A 12,755-nucleotide genomic window follows, 5' to 3' on the forward strand; every position below is an offset into this window, starting at 1 on the left:
CTTAAACACGTGCCTGTGAGCAGCCGTTTGCAAGATGAGTTCTAAGGTATCAGAAAAGCCTGAAAGAGCTCGTAAGGGTGTTACACCTAGCATAACACTAGACATAATTAAGCGTTTCGATCTTGGTGAACGAAGCAAGGACAAAGTGAGTTTGGCTTGTGGAAGCTGACGAAGATGATATAGAAGAGGTTTTGGCATCCCATGACCAAGAACTGATAGATGAAAAGCTGATGCAATTGGAAGAGGAAAGGATAACAATCGAAACTGAATGCAGTAGCGAACTGAACGTGAAGCAACTGCATGAGATTTTCACTGCAATGATAAAGTACGACTTTAATTTTGAAAGGGTACATAGGTTTAGGGGATATTTGCAAGATGGTTTGAGTGCTTACACAGAACTGTGTGATAGAAAAATGCACAAGGCTCAGCAGTCAAGCAAGCCTTCCACATCAGCCACAGCAGACGACGAACTTCGACCTTCGACATCAAGGCGGGCAGTCATAGGAGAAGATGAGCTGCCTACTCTAATGGAAACAGATGACGAGATGACACCCCAGTGTCCCACCACCCCAACACCCAGGCTGCGGACAGATACCGATTCGCGGAGAATGCAGCAGTAGCTGGGAGGCACACAGCACATCTTTAATAAAAAAGCTGAAATAAACATGCTAATTAATTAGGTGCCGCCCAACACGTAATTGTCGGCCCAGATCAGAGATGACGCAATCGGAAATTGGCACTGATCTGGGCCGACAATTATGTGCCGGGCGGCACCTAATTAATTAGCATGTTTATTTCAGCTTTTTTCTTAAAGATGTGCTGTGTACCTCCCGGCTACCGCTGCACCCCTGCATGCTTCGCGGATCGGTATCGGTCGGCGGCCTGGAGGGTGGGGGCCACTGCACCACCCAACCTACAACGACTCAGCCTAATACACCATCATCAGTGTGCTCGTCGCTGAACCAATTCCAGTAAGTGATACTACACTGTACATACATTATTTCTACTTTTATATAGGCTGTGTATTTTTACGTGTTATTTGGTATGATTTGGCAGCTTCATAGCTTGAAGGTTACTGGAGAGAGTGTTCTTGCCAACAGCGCTAGCGTGAGATTTTCTGCTGGCGGCGCTTGCGTGAGATTTTTGCTACGGAGAACAGTGCAGTAATGATTGTGGAAAAGTATTTCTACTTTATATAGGCTGTGTTTTTATCATATCATTCCTGCTTTTACTATATGTTACTGTTATTTTAGGTTTTGTGTGTTATTTGGCATGATTTCATAGGTTATTTTTGGGTCTGTGAACACTCACAAAATTTTCCCATGTTAATAAATAATAATTGCTTCTTCGCTTTATGACATTTCGGCTTACGAACCATTTCATAGGAACGCTGTACCTACGCATGGTGGGGGAAACCTGAACAGGCAGTCACACATAGCACAGCACAACAAGTCACAAAAATAATATTAATTGTAGCTGACAGATCAGATTAAAGCTCTGCAATACTGCCACGTTTAGTTGTGAATGGTGGTGGGCAATTAAACAAATTACATCCCCATCCTCAAAAATGGCACAAGGTGCAAAAGGTAATGTTGAAGCTTTGTTCAGCCAGAAATACCAAATGAATTTCTCAAGTTTCTTTGTGAAATCCGAAGCCTCACAAAATCAGTCTTCAACCAATTTGATTTGCAAGGAAATATCAAGAACTGGATAAGCTCATTGGATACAGTTTAAACCGACTGGACCAGACAACACGCCAGCTATCGAAATGAAAATCCCTGTTTCAGAACCGGTAGTGCCTCCAGCCAAGATGTTCCAGTGCAGTTACAGCACTGGAATCTACTTGACAATGTGCAACATTACCTCGTTTTATTGAGCAGGACAAATCCAATCTGCCTAATAATTCTGCTCTCAGTCATCAGCAAAGTGGTGGAAGCCAACATCCACAGTGATATCAAGCAGCACTAACGAACCAAAGCCCCGATTTCATTTCATAATTTTCCAGAATTTACGCACACAGTCCTGGTCCAAATGTTGACTAGAAGCTCAAATGGACGAGCCAAATAATGACAGTACAGTGACAACAGGTCACAAGTTGGGCAATCTGTACCTTCCTATTGCCCAAAGCTAGTTCCAGCAATGGCCCATTGGGGTGTAGCCCTGACCCTCACACTTCAACACTGCTTGCACTAACCTGCCCAACAATAGCAATCCAACATTACGAGATCACCAATGCAAGGTAATGTTTTAACTCAAAGTGCAAAGTTACCCACTTGTAAGCATTCAGAGGAAGGAGCAAGACGACTCAAATAATCAGTGGAAGGCACTGAGGGGCAGGGGGGTAGGTGTAGTACAATCAACATTGATGAAATCAACTCATCTTTTCTTCAAAGTAACCACTTCATCCCAGAATAAGCCTTCTCTGAGTTGCCTCCACTCAATTACAGTCTCATCGTTAGACTCCAATAAAAAAGGGCATTTCAACAAACATGACTGGAATTAAAAAGCAAAAGGAACACAGATGATCAAAACAGAAAAGTGGTGGAAAATGCACTGGAGTGCAGCTCCTGCCACCAGAATTCACAGTTCTGAAATCACGCAGTCCTTCCTCTGTTTTCAAACAATGGTACAACACAATTATGTCCTCAATCCTCTGGAACCATACTGTCACCAGTGGTGATTAAAACAATGTGCTCTGCACTTTCTTCCCTTATGTCTTTTACCAGCATGGGATAATTCTCTGCAAGATGCTGAACTCTGTAATACTTCCATGATGAGCATTTATCCTCTCCCACTCATTCTCCTTAATTATCATATTAGCATCCTTACCCTTGTGAATACTTCAATGAAATAACCCACGTCCTCTGCCGTGCACACACACATTACCTAAAATTCCAATTATTTTCTCGGTTAATCCCATGTACTATGTAGTTTTAAAACATTATTGGATTTTCATTGATTTTACTTGAACATTTTTTTTGCTGTCTCTCATTGCTTTCCATATTTCTCTTTCAATTTCACTCTGACACTTTCTCCATGCTATCCTCATTTTTGCTGAGTCACATGCCCACTGGGCAGGGTAGCTTTTCAAGCATTACTTATCTGCGTGCTTCAGCGATGAGAACAGACACCAAGTTTCATTGCATGAGAAAGGATGGAGCCATTGGAGCCAATCTTAACTTCATACTGACCTTTCAACCCCACCCCTCCCCAGTTCACCATGCAGGAGAGAGGTCATCAGATTGTATCGGCAATGGTCTATCTTTTTCTGCTTCTTCTCCATGGGTGATGGATCCAAAAATCCACAACTATAGGACCAAACTGGAGACTTCCTGTATTATTGTCTATCACTCCCAACCTTTCCTAACACTTATTTCATTTTTAACAGATTACACAGTAGTATAATAAATTTCCCAATGAACTTGGTAAGATAAAAGGGAGTAGGAAACATACAAGCACTCTGGACCCCAGCTCCATCTGCTTACTTACCCATGTTTGGATAGGTACATGGATAGTAGGGGTATGGAAGGCTGTGATCCCGGTGCAGGTTGATAGGAGTAGGCTTTAGAAATGGTTTTGGCATGGACTGGATGGGCTGATGGGCCTGTTTCTGTGCCAAACCCTGCTCTGGCTGCACACTGGCTCACAGCCGAAGCTGAGTTTCAAGACCCCTTGAGCCATTCACAGCCTGGATCCATGGCTGAGTTCTGAACTGAGTGAACCAGATGCAAATCATCAGGACTTTTGAACAATGAGATGCAATTAAAGTTTTACTACATTTACAGCACAGCAGTGGTGGAGAGGAGATATATAAAAAAAAAGTGGAATTTCTCAACTGGGTGCAAGGACAGATCTGGTTGGCAACAGGCAAAGCAGAAAGTACGCTGGCTTTATAACTGTAAATAGAGTACAAAGTCACAGAAGTCATGATGAATTGCTATAAAACACTCAAAGAGCTAGAAATGGAAGTGAATGGATTGTTTTTGAAAACCCAGAAAGGAACCTATGGGCCAAATGGCTGCTTTCCACATCTATATTTGAATTGTTCCAGATCGCATCTTGTCTGCAAGTCAAAAATATCTCAATGGCTGAAGAACCCTTTTCACAATTTCAAATACCTCTATCAGGGTCATTCCCCAAATCTTCTATTTTCAGGAGAAGAATATGCTGGGCTAAATACTTCTCAAATGGCAATTGTCCTCTAGATCAGTGTAATCACCTCAATGCATTGTTTACCTTTTTAATAATTAATAGGCCCTACTATTTTCTTAAATTACTCTTGCTTTTTATGAACTTGCAAACCACAGAATACAGGCCCTTCAGTCCTCTGACGTCTGTGCCAACCATAATAATCCCATGTGCATGGAAAATTGTGTCTACCCCTCCACTTCTGTCTGCTCACATGATGGTCTAAGAGCCTCACAGGTGTCACTATCGTGCCTGCTTCCACCATCTCTTCTGGCAGTGCATTGCAGTTATCTACCTCTGTGTAAAAAACAAAATTTGCCTTACAAATCTCCTTTAAACATTCCCGTTCTCACCTTAAACTATGCCCTCCAGTATTTCACATTTCCACCCTGGAAAATAGACACCATCTATGGTGCTTACAATTTTATATACTTTTATCAGCCCCCAATGTTCAGAGAAAGTTTGTCCATCCCTTACAGCTAATGCTCTCTAATTCAAGGAGCATCCTGGTGCACCTTTCTGCAACTTCACAAAGCCTCCACATCCTTCCTACAATGCAACAACCTGAATTGAACACAATACTCCAAATGTCACAGTCATTTAGCATGGAAACAGGCCCTTCAGCCCAACTAATCCATACCAACCAAGATTTTCTTCTAAGCTCATCCACTTGCCTGCATTTGACCCATATCCCACTGAAACTTACCTGTCGTTACCTTTTGAATGCTGTTAATGTACCTGCCTCACTCACTTCCCCTCACAATTCATTCCATAAACTGACCAGTCTCTGAGTTAACAGAAAAGTTATTGCCCCTCAGGTTTCTATTAAACATGTTGGCCAGTTTCTCAGCAAAGAAAACAAGTGCCTTCTCAGAATGGAGATCAGGAGATCAGTGGACCGGGTCGGGGGGGGGGGAGGGGGAGGGATTGATACTAAAACTCATAAAACGGAAAAAGGTGCCACCTCAGCACTGCAGGACTGCTTTGAAAGTACGGACGAGAGCATATTCAGGGAGGAAGCTATCTACGATCATCACGTCAAAATTGATGAATATGTGGGATTGGTGACTGGCTACATAGGAAAGTGCATTGAGGATGTTACCATGATTAAACACTACACTGCCAAGGCAAACCAGAAACCGTGGCTGTCTGCAGAAATGTGTGCACAGCTTAGGGATCAGGATGCCGTCTTCAGATCAAGTCAGCCAGAGCCGTGCTCTCCCATGCCATCAGGAAGGAAAGTGAGAGTACTCACAGAAAATTTGTACACCAGGATGGTGTTCATTGACTTCAGCTTGGCATTTAACATGCTCATCCCTGAGAGGCTGGTGGGTATCGGGACTCAACGCCCCTCTCTGTAACTGGATCTTGGCCTTCTTGATGGAGAGACCCCAGTCAGTCTGAGTTGGCAACAACATCTCAAGCTCCATCACGTTGAACACTAATGCCCCCTCCCCCCCAGGGTTGTGTTCACCCTGCTGACTCACAACTGCTCTGCCAGATCCAACTCAAACCACATCATCGAGTTCACTGATGGTACAACAGTGGTTGGCCCCATCAGCAACAATGATGAATCAGCAGACAGAGAGGAGGTAGAAAGGCTTGTCAAATGGTGTGAGGACAACAACCTGAGTCTCAACGTGGAGAAGACAAAAGAGATGATTGTGGACTTCAGGAAGGCACAGGTCGGCCACTCTCCATTGAACATCAATGGCTCTGGCGTGGAGAGAGTGAAGAGCACAAGTTCCTTGGTGTGCATATAACGGATTACCTAACCTGGACCCACAACACCTCCTCGCTAGTCAACAAAGCACAACAGCAGACTTTCAGAGAAGACTGAGGCGTGCAAGACTCCCTGTCCCCATTCTAACAACTTTCTACAGGTACACCCATGAGCAAACAAATCTCAAGGTTGTATAATTTATACATTATTTGATAATAAAAGAGTCTTGAATACCATCAAGAATGTCCTGTCCAGCTGCATCATTTAGAGTGGTTTGGAAGTGGCAAGGTGTCAGACCACAAGACCCGACAGAAGATCGTAAAAACCTCTGAGAGGATCACTGGGGTCTCCTTCCCCCATATTGGTGACATTTACCGAGAGTTTGTACACAAAGGACCAAAGCATTATTGAGGATCCCTACCACCCATCCCATAATCTCTTTGACCCACTACCATCAGGAAGTGGCTACAAGAGCTTCAGGACTAGGACTGACAGACTGGATAACAAGTTCTTCCCTCAGGCTGAGTCTAACTAATACCCTGCCACCACTGAGGTCTCGTCACAAGGTCAGCGTGCTGTTGTTCTGTGCTTTACTACATGCATTTTGCATTATATTTCATTAACTTATTTATAGTATAATATTTTGGTTTATGTGCTGTGTGTGATATATGTTGTGTGGGTATACCATGGTTCAGAGGAACATTGTTTTGTTTGGTTGTATATATGTACAGTTAGAAGACAATAAACTTGAACTTGTATACACAGTTTATTGTGAAACCAGCTTTGTATTCCCATAAGCAATGTTAATCCCCAGCTGCTAGGGTAGATTGCTAGCCCACTGGCCAACAATTTAACCATATTCATCACCCAACAATAGCCCAGGACTTTGCTGATTTCTACCCCCCCCACCACCTATAAAAAGGGGTATAGGGCAGAAGGTGTTGGCCTTACCCACATCCCAGGCTGTGATAAAACAAGCATCAACCCCAATCCCCTCCACCACCACGAATGCAGTCTCACCTTCACAAGATGGGTGGGATGATTCGTTGGCAAGTTCATTGTTGAATTGGTTAGTAAGTTGGATGTTGAGCAACTTTGATTGATAGGTTGGGGATTGGTGAATTAGTTGATTAGGGGTTGATTGATTTGTTCATTTGTTTATCCTTTGGTGGATTGGTGGGGGTTGGAGGTTAATTTGCCAATTGTTTTGTGAGGAGAGATGGTGTTCCATTTGGCCTTTTGTTGGACAGGTGGAGAGGTCAGGAAAGATGCACTTCCAGAGGACATCTTCACCTTGTTGTTACTGCTCCTGGACCTAGAGTGGGAATAATTCAGTTGACACACTTACTCCAAGCCAAACGAACTCAATCCCATCATTCCTTGTTCCTCCAAATCTCTTCACTCGCACAGGAAGCCCCCACAGAGAGCCATCACCCTAGGTTGACCTGTGACTTCTAATGGATCAACTAAGGAGGGGTTAGTTGTTGTCAATACTCATCTTGGCTGAGCTCATGAAAACAGATTTGAATGTAATCACAACGCTGTTTGTGCATCTTGCTGTGCACACATTTCCCACAAGAGTTATCATACCGCAGGAGTGACTGCTACTTGATCCACTGAGTTCCTCCAGCAGTTTGGTTTTGTTGCACAGGTTGATGGGATAGTTGGAAAAGAGTATGCTTGCCTTTATTTGTCAAGGCATTAAGATCAAGAGTCAGGAAGTTATGTTGCCACTTTATAAAACTCTGGTTAGGCCACATCAAGAACACTGAATTCAGTTTTGCTCACCCCATTATAGAAAGGATGTGGAGGCTATGGAAAGGACACAGAAGCAATTTACATAGATACTGCCTTGAGCATGTGTTATAAGTAGAGTCTGAACAAATTTGGGTGGTTTTCTTTGGAGTAGTGGAGGCTGAGGGGACTAAGTTATAAAATTATGAAAGGCAGAGATAGGTAGACAGCCAGCACCTTTTTCTCAGGGTGGAAATGTTTAATACAAGAGGCATGCAATTAAGGAGCGAGTTGAAATGTTCAACAGGATGTGTGGGCAAAGGTTTTTTTAATACACAGAATTATGGGTGCCTGGAAATGCATTGCTTGGGGTGGTGGTGGAGGCAGATATGATAGTCATTTAAGAGGCTCCTTGATATGTGAATGTGCAGAGAATGGAAGCATATGGATGATGCCAAATGGTATGGCCAAAGAGATTAGTTTAATTAGACATAATTAGTTTGGCACAGGATTGTAGGCCTATTCCTGTGCTGCATTGTTCTAGATTCTAAATTTATTTTTTCTCACCTTAAGTAGGGCAATTAAATGTGGCCTTATCAGTTTTCTGCAACTGCAACATGAGTTGTCAAATTTCTCACTCAATGCCACAACCAATGAAGGCAAGTATACCATATACCTTTACCATGCAATCCACTTGTGTTGTCATTCCCATGGAGCTATGAACTTGTGCCCCAAGATCACTAAGAACATCAATGCTCCTAAGGATCCTGTCATTTAGTGTAACCTTCCTCACTACCCACACCTTCACTAACTTTTGTGTAAACTGCAAAGTTACTTATCAGCCCACCAGCAATTTCATCAAAATCATTTCTTTATATCAAAAGCAACAGAGGTTACCGCACTGACCGCTGCAGAACATCTCTGTCAAAATGACTGAGCAATCTTCTATCTTGCCCCTCAATAACTGAGGATAGATCTCACCACACCCTTGAGACTTATCCACCTAAATGTTCAAGATACCCAATACTTAGGTGTATAAGATGATGAGAGGCATTGATCGTGTGGATAGTCAGAGGCTTTTTCCCAGGGCTGAAATGCCTAGTACGAGAGGGCACAGGTTTAAGGTGCTTGGAAGTAGGTACAGTGGAGATATCAGGGGTAAGTTTTTTTTTATGCAGAGTGGTGAGTGTGTGGAATGGGCTGCCAGCAACAGTGGCGGAGGTGGACACGATCACGATAGGGTCTTTTAAGAGACTCCTGGATAGGTACATGGAACTCAGAAAAATAGAGGGCTATGGGTAACCCTAGGTAATTTCTAAAGTAAGGACATGTTCGGTACAGCGTTGTGGGTCAATAGGCCTGTATTGTGCTGTAGATTTTCTATATTTCTTTCTGGATATTACCACCCAGCTCATGCTCTTTTCTCACTGCTGCCATCAGGTAGAAGGTACAGGAGCCTCAGGACTCACACCACCAGGTTCAGGAACAGTTATTACCCCTCAACCATCAGGCTCCTGAACCAGAGGAGATAAATTGACTTGCCCTACAACTGAATTTCTCCCACAACCTATGGACTCATTTTCAAAGACTCTTCATCTCATGTTCTCAAAATTTATTTCTTACTTGTCTATTTTTCTCTTTCTTTTTGTATTTGTACAGTTTGTTGTATTTTGCACACTGGTTGTCCACCCTGTTGGTGTGGTCTTTCATTGATTCTATTATAGTTATTGGATTTATTGAGTATGCCCACAAGAAAAACGAATCTCAGGTGACACACATGTACTCTGATAATAAATTTACTTTGAACTTTGAACATATCATGTCCCTCCCTGATCTCACCATCCTCCATGTCCTTCTCCTTGATGAGTAGCAATACAAACTACCCATACAGTTACTAGTCTCTTCTTCTGTCTCCCAGCATAAATTCACTCCTTTTGTCCTTGAGTGGTCCTATCTTCTCTCAAGCTACTCTCTTATTTCAGTGTACGTATAAAGTGCCTTGGGATTTTTCTTAATCCTACTCACCACGGCAACTCTGGCAGGGTCTGCAAGACATTACTTCCTACAAAGTGAAACCCAATAGCATGAATGGCAGCGATGCTTCACTACCAGATGAACTCAATGCCTTCTATGCACGCTTTGAAAGGGAGAACACAACTACAGCTGTGAAGATCCCTGCTGCACCTGATGACCCTGTGATCTCCGTCTCAGAGGCCGATGTTAGACTGTCTTTAAAGAGAGTGAACCCTCACAAGGCAGAAAGTCCCAATGGAGTACCTGGTAAGGCTCTGAAAACCTGTTTCAACCAACTGGCGGGAGTATTCAAGGACATTTTCAACCTCTCACTGCTACGGACGGAAGTTCCCACTTGCTTCAAAAAGGCAACAAATATAGCAGTACCTAAGAAGAATAATGTGAGCTGCCTTAATGACTATCGCATGGTAGCGCTCACATCTACAGTAACAAAATGCTTTGAGAGGTTGGACATGACTAGACTGAACTCCTGCCTCAGCAAGGACCTGGACCCATTGCAATTTGCCTATTGCCACAGTAGGTCAACGGCAGACGCGATCTCAATGGCTCTCCACGCGGCTTTAGACCAGCTGGACAACACAAATACCTATGTCAGGATACTGTTCATCGACTATAGCTCAGCATTTAATACCAACATTCCCACAATCCTGATTGAGAAGTTGGGCCTCTCAACCTCAGAAGTTGGGCCTCAGAACCTGGGCCTCTGTACCTCCCTCTGAAATTGGATCCTCGACTTCCTAACCAGAAGACCACAATCTGTGCGGATTAGTGATAACATCTCCTCCTCGCTGACGATCAACGCTAGCACACCTCAGGGGTATGTGCTTAGCCCACTGCTCTACTCTCTATATACACAAGACTGTGTGGCTAGGCATAGCTCAAATACCATCTATAAATTTGCTGATGATACAACCATTGTTGGTAGAATCTCAGGTGGTGATGAGAGGGCGTACAGGAGTGAGATGTGCCAACTAGTGGAGTGGTGCCACAGCAACAACCTGGCACTTAACGTCAGTAAGACAAAAGAGCTGATTATGGACTTCAGGAAGGGTAAGATGAAGGAACACATCCCATCCTCATAGAGGGATCAGAAGTGGAGAGAGTGAGCAATTTCAAGTTCCTGGGTGTCAAACCTCTGAGGATCTAACCTGGTCCCCACATATCGATGTAGTCATAAAGAAGGCAAGACAGCAGCTATACTTTATTAGGAGTTTGAAGAGATTTCGCATGTCAACAAACACACTCAAAAACTTCTATAGATGTACCGTGGAGATCATTCTGATGGGCTGCATCACTGTCTGGTCTGGAGGGGCTACTGCACAGGACTGAAAGAAGCTGCAGAGGGTTGTAAATCTAGTCAGCTCCATCTTGGGTACTAGCCTACAAAGTAGCCAGAACATCTTCAGGGAGCGGTGTCTCAGAAAGGCAGCGTCCATTATTAAGGACCCCCATTGTGGTAACTTATACTTTGAAAAGGCACACTCGACAATTTCATGCCAAAGAAACAACTTTATCTCGAACTTCAAAACGTTACGTATATACAGAGGGTTTCACAACCCGTACGGCATGGCGGGAACACTATGTACACGAGGGCCACCGGAAGAACAACAAATGGAAGTAGACCCCCCCCCCCGATCCTAATTAGTATTAACTTACTTTTAATTACACTCATATTACAATACCCATCACCCAGGACATGCCCTCTTCTCAGTGTTACACAGTCAGGAAAGAGGTACAGAAGCCTGAAGGCACACACTCAGCGATTCAGGAACAGTTTCCTCCCCTCTGCCATCCAATTCCTCAATGGACATTGAACCCTTGGACACTACCTCACTTTTTTTTTAAATGTACAGTATTTCTATTTTTTGCACGTTTTTTTAACCTATTCAATATACATACACTGTAATTGATTTACTTATTTTTTTTTTCTTTTCTATATTATGTATTGCATTGAACTGCTGCTGCTAAGTTAACAAATTTCACATCACATGCCGGTGATAATAAACCTGATTCTGATTCACCAAGGACATTTCATCTCCCCTTTAGCACTCCCAATTCCTTGTTTGAGTTCATTCATGTTTCCTTCATATTCCTCAAAGGCTCTGTCCAATTTCAGCTTCCTAAACCTTATATATGCTTCTTTTCTCTTTTTTGACTAAATTTGAGAATCCAAGGTTCCCAAATCTTACCATCCTTATCTTCTTTCCTCACAGGAACACGTTGGTCCTGAATTCTGACCAGCTAGCTTCTAAATGACTCCCATCTGAGATGTGGATTTGTCCAACGCAACTGCTCCTAATCTACTTTCCCCTCCTGCCCAACTTTTGGAGTTAGCCTTCCAATTTAGCATCCCCCCCCCCCCACTACTCAAGGTCCAGTCTTATCCTTGTTCTTAACTATCTTAAAATTATGATCACTCTTCCCAAAATGCTCTCCCACTGATAAGCTCTGATCACTTGACCAAACTTATTCCCAGTACAAGGTCTAGTGTGACCCCCTTCCCTAGTTGGAAGATCTGGTATCAAGAAACTCTTCTGAATGCACCTTAGAAATTTTGCCCCTTTTAAATTTCTGGCATGAAAGGATTCCCTGTCAGTATTAGGGAAATTAAGATCACCTGCTATCACAACCCTGTTGCTTTTACATCTTTCCATAATATGCCTTCCTCTCTGATCCTCTACCTTGTGCTGGCTAATGTAAGGTCTGCAGTTTAACCTCATCATAGTGAATGAATCTTTGTAATTCCTGAGCTCCATCCATATGGTCTCCTGGATGAACCCTTCATCCAGTTCTCTTGATACAGTTGATACTCTCCCTGTTTAGTAGTGCAACTCATACATATATTTTATTTGAATATTTCACCCGTATTCTTACATGCCTTATCTTTCCCTTCCAAACATCCCTTTTGACTTTATTCAGCTTTCTCTAATATACTGCTCTTCGGGAACATAAAACTCAATATCACAGATGATTTTCCTTTTATCCTTATTGTGTCACAGCACACCTTGTCATCCAAGGGCCACGATTTGAAAAATCCCATAGTTTTATAGAGAATCTCTTTTGTGGATGCATCCGA

The 12,755-nt window shown here is 43.1% G+C and overlaps 1 protein-coding gene across 3 annotated transcripts in view; it reads right to left on the bottom strand.

Annotated features, from left to right (window-relative positions):
• The window catches only part of LOC134340088 (KAT8 regulatory NSL complex subunit 1-like), a 201,897-nt gene that overhangs the window by 172,986 nt on the left and 16,156 nt on the right, over window positions 1-12,755 (bottom strand). The gene's annotated exons all lie outside the window — the stretch shown is intronic.

The sequence above is a fragment of the Mobula hypostoma genome, chromosome X1, assembly GCF_963921235.1.
Source record: "Mobula hypostoma chromosome X1, sMobHyp1.1, whole genome shotgun sequence".
Taxonomy (NCBI): Eukaryota; Metazoa; Chordata; class Chondrichthyes; order Myliobatiformes; family Myliobatidae; genus Mobula; species Mobula hypostoma.